This window comes from Pongo pygmaeus, chromosome 9, assembly GCF_028885625.2.
Source record: "Pongo pygmaeus isolate AG05252 chromosome 9, NHGRI_mPonPyg2-v2.0_pri, whole genome shotgun sequence".
NCBI lineage: Eukaryota > Metazoa > Chordata > Mammalia > Primates > Hominidae > Pongo > Pongo pygmaeus.
The window spans coordinates 22476521-22483106 of NC_072382.2; the positions used below are offsets into that span (position 1 = coordinate 22476521).

At 56.6% G+C, this 6586-nt stretch overlaps 1 protein-coding gene across 5 annotated transcripts in view; it reads right to left on the bottom strand.

Annotated features, from left to right (window-relative positions):
• TSPAN18 (tetraspanin 18) overlaps positions 1-3544 on the bottom strand; it is a 203877-nt gene extending 200333 nt beyond the window's left edge. For 3 of the 5 annotated variants that reach the window (XM_063670959.1, XM_063670957.1, XM_054438614.2), the window contains exon 1: positions 3411-3544. The gene's annotated coding sequence lies outside the window, so the exon portion shown is untranslated. The remainder of the gene's footprint in view (positions 1-3410) is intronic. The other 2 variants (XM_054438613.2, XM_063670958.1) reach the window with 1 other exon arrangement.
• Between the last annotated feature and the right edge of the window lie 3042 nt (positions 3545-6586).

Below are 6586 nucleotides of genomic sequence, written 5' to 3' on the forward strand. Positions count from 1 at the left end.
GATCGCACCACTGCACTCCAGCCTGGGCAACAGAGCAAGACTCTGTCTCAAAAAAAAAAAAAAAAGTGTTTCATGATCCACCCCCACTCCCTCAGATGGAGCACTAATGCAGGTCCAGGGTGCCAGCCCAGGTGGCAGGAGGAGCCCAAGCTGGTGCATTTGCTCAATGGCATCAGGTGGTCGAAACGCCTGATCAATGGGCGTCATCTGCTCAGTGGGACCAGAGTGCTGGTTTCCAAGGCCCCCTCCCTGTGCTGCACCCCAGCTGAGCATGAACAAATGTTCCTGATTTTCCCTGTCAATGGCTGATGAAATAGACCAGAAGAGCAGCCCTCTGGAAAGGGAGAGGTCCCTAAAGCCTGCAGCCCAGGAACTGAAAGGGCTCTTCCCAAGGAAGAGTGGGGAGCAAGCCTGCAGACTAACATGGGGCTCCCAGCAGGGACTGGTTACAGACATTCCCCTCTCTACCCAAAACTGCTGGGCACTTTGTCCTTCAGCTCTGATGACAGGAGCTGGTTTCTGAATCTGCTGCATTCACTCAACACAGGATTTTGCTGTGTACAGGCGGGCAGAGAGAGGCAAGCCAGCCCAGAGAGGCACCTTCCACTGAATGGAAGGTGGAAGGAATGGAGCAGGGCTGCCCAGCCCCCTAAAAGTTTAGACTCTCCTGCTCTAAGTTGCAAGATGGCTCAGAATCTCCTCAGCCAACATATTCATTTTACAGACTGAGGAAGCAGGCTCAAGAGGGGAAATAACTTGCCCAAGGCCACACGGATGACTCAGAAGAGCTAGATTTCAAATCTGCTATTTTCCCTCTTCCTGGCACCCCCTCCCACACATCCTTGAATTAATCCCGTGTCCCTACCCAGCACCCTGCCCTCCAACACACCCCTCAGACCATTAAAATCTCATTTTTAAAGGGCAGAGGGTTCCTTCCTGGACTCAGCCCAAGGTGTCCTAAACCCAACCCCAAGGTATCCTAAACCCAACTAACTTCCACTTCTAGAAAGTGTCCTGGAGCTTTCAATGATGTGCTACCATTTCAGCCTGGGGTTGGGTAAAAGCACCACATATACTGGCTGTTTGAATGGGTTTGGGGACAAGGGAGACAAGGAAACAGAGTGCCCAAGACTTGAAATGTTGCTAAATCAGAGATCTTGGAGATTGCCTGGGAGAAGACTGAGCCCACACAAGGTACTTTAAGCCCAAACACAAACTTTAGTAGCCCTTGGAGAGCTTCAATTCCCTCTCCAATTCAGGAAAAGTGGGGTGGGGGTGGGAAGAAAAGGGGAGGGACCGAACACGGGAAACGCTGGCCTTCTAGGGGCCCCATGCTCCCAGGCAGGTTCCAAGGCAGGGCTGGTCCATGTCGGCTTCCCTCCACAGAAAAACAAGAGTCACTAAAAGCAAAACACAACAAAAAAAACTTCTTTTGTTTTCCAGCCCCCTGGAATGTCTTAAAGACCTATCCAGAGACAGCAGACTTCTCCACCCTTTCCTTTCTCTCCTCTCTCCTCCTCCTCTTCTATTCAAAATAAAAATCATGCTGATCTGTCTTTATGGCAACTTTGTCCTGGAGCATTTCAGTAGCATCCAACAAAAACATGTGGCAGACTACATTGAACAGAGGAACCTCATGTCTTTCAGGGACCCCCATTTCCCCCACCTTTGTAAGGGACATTAAGGGCATGGGAGCAGGAGGGGGGCTGCCCAAGGAGCACAGGTTACCAGCCAAGAGAAAGATGAAAACTTCTACCAACCACAATGAGGCCATGGCACAATCTATGATTTGCTCCTTTGCACTCACTTGGGGTGATGGGAGGAGGGAGGGAACTGGAGAGAAAGATGAGGCAATAGTCCCTCCAATGTCCCTTCAATGTTAGCCCTGCACATGACAAAGATGACACTCCTCACAGATGCCAGCAGCCGTCGACTTCCCAAGGCACAGACACACAGACTTAACATACAGGGACCCTGAGGCCAGATAACTGGGACCCAGGGCAGATTTCCACCAATAATTGTGAAATGACCAGAAGAATGTGGCCTAGAGACCACAGACCCAGGGGATGAGGGTGGGGGCCAGGGCTCGTTGACTGCTGAGAAATTTAACACTTCTGCCTGGACTGCTGAAGTCTTTAAGACCCCATCCCCCACCGCCCGCCCTGTGCCTCCCAGTTTACTTGTGCCCAGAGAGAGGATATCCCAAGACCCCCATCCTGCCTTCACCAGACAGGGATTCGGCCAGATCCAGGGAACAAAGGTGCAACTTTTACAAAAAGGGTGCATGCATTTTGGGGTTTGGGTTTCTGCAACTCCAAGAACCGTCAAAAAGTTAATTCCCCAACCCACTCTCTCTGCACCAATTCGCAGTTGTAGTTTCTTACGTCTTTTTCTGGGGGTAAATTTCTTACTCATCCATTTGCCCTGCCAGCCTTCCCGAGAAAAATCACATCCTGACTCCCAGCCTTTCCAGCCCACGGCGCAGTTATAACTGTGAACCCTTCGCCTCACTCTTGGTCCCGCTCCCCCGTCTGGCTAGTGTAGGGCGGGCTCCTCGGGGCGGGACCCCGCGTAAGTTGGGTGTCTGTGGTCCCTGCGTCCTGGATGTCGGCGCTGTTGCCTCGCAGGAGCAAGAACGCGCTTCCTGCTGGCGAGGGCCGGGGCAGTGCGCCCCCTGGCGGGAGCCCACTCACCTCACTCCAGCAGGACCCGGAGCCGGCGCGATCTCACCCAAGCCGAGCACCCTCCCAACTGGCTCCCACTGCCCCCTAAATCTGGACGTGCCCGAGCCTCCCACCCACCCAGCACCCCATGGAGTCTCCACTCCCCCAAATCGCACACACCTAAGGAATAAGGGAGGTCCTGGAGGAACGCGTGGCGCCTCCGCCCCGCCCCGCCCCGCTGCCAGGGACCCCAAAGACAGCCCGCCCTCCATGCCGCTGCCGGGCCCCACAGCCCTGCAGGCCCCGATCGCCGCTCCCAGTCCCTGGTCCCTCCCTGTCTTACCGGGTGGCGTGGCGAGCAGCCCCTTTCTGGGCGCAGCCCTGGCCGAAACCCTGAACCTTGCAACCACACCTGCCACCCGCGCCGTTCTCCAGAAGCCCCCACTCCCCCACCCGGAGCATTGGGAGCCCACCGGCTCTGCACCTGTCCTGGGCGCAGCCCCCGGCCCTCAGCGGACTCCAGGCAGGCACGGGGCGGAGACCGTCCCTAGCCCCCCAGTCCCCGCGCGCTAGTTTGAGTGGAACTTGGTTGCTGGGCTTCCGTCCTGGGATCCCTACTCCACCCCACTCCCCCGCCGCGTCCAGCAGCACCCCCGGGACGGCGCGCGGAGGGGGGGGCCCGGGTCCCCAGGTCCCCGGGGGCGCGGCGGTGGCGTGCGGAGGGCACGGAGGTGCGGAGCCCCATACCTTCCAGCGGCGGCGGCCGGACCCCGCGCCAACTCCCGCCGGCGGCCGGGGGGAAACTTTCGTGGTCGAAGGGGCGCGCTCGCAACTTGCCCGGCGCCGGCTGCCTTCCCGGCGGTGGCGGCGCGTCCGGGGACCCGCAGCGCGAGGCGGCGGCGCTCGCTCGGGGCTCGGGGCCGGGACCGGGGCTGGGACCGGGGCTGGGGCTGGGGCTCGGGCGGCCTCGCGCGGCTCCGCGGTGGATCGCTCGGCGCTACGTCCGCCCCGCAGCCTGGAGCCCCGCGACGCCGGCGGCAGCTGCACGCCCGCCAGCCCGCCGGCCCCACCTCCACCGCCGTCCGTCCCTCCCCTCCCCCGCGCTCCCTCCCCTCCCCAAACCTCCGCCCCTCCCGGCTCCAGCCGCCGCTGCTGCGGAGAAGCGCGTCTCCTCTGCGGGCTGCCCCTCGCCTCCCGCCAGCCTCCGCCTCCGCCTCCAGCCCCGCGTCCAGGCCTTGTCTGGGGGTCCCTGGGCCCACCCTCTGCCCATCTCCCTTTCCTCCGCCTCCGACCACCTCCCGCTCTGCTCGCGGGCCCTCGCTGCGTCTGAATTCGGAAGATAGTCGCGGGAGTGGGGAGAGGGGCATGCTGGACCCGAAGTGTTTATTCCAGGGGAACTTTCAGCTGACCCCGGGGCCCAAACGCAGGGCTTGGGGCGAGATCCTCGGTCCCGATCGGGCTCCTGGGCTTCCCGCTGCCGGGGGAAGTACCTGTTGAAAGCCTGGGGAACTCACCCTCCTCTGACTTGCAGATAAGAAAGGGGACTTCCCGCATGGAGGGGCCTGACCCCAGGTCAGATGCAAATGACTTGATTGCAAGGGGCCAGATCTGTGTCTCCGGCCTCAGGGCTGAGGTTCTTGGGGGCTGGGGAGCTTATCTTTTCTTCTCTGTACTTCTGCCACAGCAGCACTGGCTCCCAACCCCTGACATGACTTGCCTGAGACTTTTAACCTCTGAGCCTCCTCTAAACAACTACCCGACCCTGCCCCAGACAAAACGGACAAGCAAGCAGATCAAAGCTGACAGCCCAAGTGAAAGTACTGATGACAGGTCGCCCACTCCTCTTCCCTTGGCAACTCTGTTTTGAGTCCCAGCTTGGAGCTTCCACACCCCATCCCCGTGGGCCCTAGGCATTCAAGCACACATCAGCTCTGCAGGAGGCCCCTTGGCCAGCTGATTCTTACTAAGGAGTGACTGATAGGAAGGAGTTGACCCTACCCCTGTCTTGTATATGAATGTTGGTAGTCGGGCCACTGGACAGAGTTTGGGGGGAGGGGGGTCTTCTTGTTTTTGTTTTGTTTTTGAGACAAGGTCTCGCTCTGCTGACCAGGCTGGACAAGCCTGGTCAACAAGCACAGCTCACTGTAGCCCGACCTCCTGCACGGCTTACTGTAGGCTCGACCTTCTGGGCTCAAGCAATCCAATCCTTCCACCTCAGCCTCCCCAGTAGCTAGGACAAGAGGCATGCGCCAATCATGCCTGTCTAATGTTTTCTGTTGTTGTTTTTGGGGGGGGTGTGTGTGTGTGTGTGCGTGTGTGTTTGTAGATCTGGACTCTTACCATGTTGCCCAAGCTGGTCTCCAATTACTGGCCTCAAGTGATCCTCCCACCTCAGTCCCCCAAAGTTCCGAGATGACAGACGTAGCCACTGCACCCAGCCACCAGCCAGAGTTTTGAGAGGCAGGAAGTGGCTGCCTTTCCTTGCCCACATTCCAGGAAATGGATTCGTCCCTGTAAGGACTTCAGGGATGTCTGGTCCTTTCAAGAACTTCACCGCGTCGCCGGGACTCTTAGAGTAGGCACGTGGCTGGAAGAAAAATCCCTGGATCCGCGGTTTCAAAGGGACCCAGAGTGAGCAAATCTTCACCCAAGGGGAGGAAGTCCCTAATGGTGGAACTTCTGTAAGAGGAGGACAAGGAGAAGGGCTCCACATTCACCCTTCAGCTGCCAAAACAGAATGGAGGGTGGAGGCTGAGCACCCCGCAGGCCCTGCACTTGTGGAATGCTGCTGGGAGAGGCCCCGTGTGAGCCTCCTTCGACAACAGGCGCCATATACATTTAAAGAGGAAAAACGGGAAGCCCACAGCGAGGGTGCTGGAGCTTGGGAAGTGGAGACCAGAGACAGCCAGAGGGAGGGATAGAGTCTCTAAGGGTCTGGGGCTTGGCAGAAGGGGGCAGGCGCAGGGGAAGAGAGTGCAGACCCGCTGCACAACTCAGACAACCAGCTCGGTGCCTGACTCCAGTTCAAAGTCAGTTTCCTGGACCTCAGCCTCTCTCCAGCCTCCATGGAGGATGTGGCCCTATCTGTGCATTAGCTAAGGACATCTGCTGCTCTTATTTTTTCATTTTTTTTTACTTTACTTAAGTGAGCTTGTTTTTAAAAAGATATGTTAAATTATTACCATAAATGGAAAGCCAGCATTACATTACTATAAATATAAGGTAACCATTAAAATAAATACAATGAAAATAAGTGTTATTAAATTCTAACAATGTATCTTTAACCACAATAATAATAATACAGTCTAACAAGATACTGCTGCCTGAGGAGGTGCTGAAGCTCAGGCCCTACTTTCTCTTTGAAAGGGTGGTTACCAAAGGCTAGAAAGGTGTTAAAGACACATTAGCAACAAACTCTTCATCAAGAGTGTTGATGAAAAGAGAACTGGGAAGGGACCCCCTCCACTCCCACTCCTTACCAGGTCAGTTAGGGTATTGGAGGCCCTTGGATTACCTCCAATGACCTTAATTTCCTTGAACATCTCGGATCTCCTCTCAATTGGGAAACATAATTCTATGTATTGGTGCAAAAGTAATTGTGGGCTGGGTGCAGTGGCTCACGCCTGTAATCCCAACACTTTGGGAGGCCGAGGTGGGTGGATCACGAGGTCAGGAGATTGAAACCCTCCTGGCCAACATGGTGAAACCCCGTCTCTACTAAAAATACAAAAATTAGCCGGGCATGGCAGCACGTGCCTATAATCCTAGCTATTCGGGAGGCTGCGGCAGGAGAATTGCTTGAACCCGAGAGGCAGAGGTTGCAGTGAGCCAACATTGCGCCACTGCACTCCAGCCTGGCGACAGCGCTAGACTCTGTCTCAAAAAAAAAAAAAAAAGTTGTGGTTCTCACCATTGAATGTAAT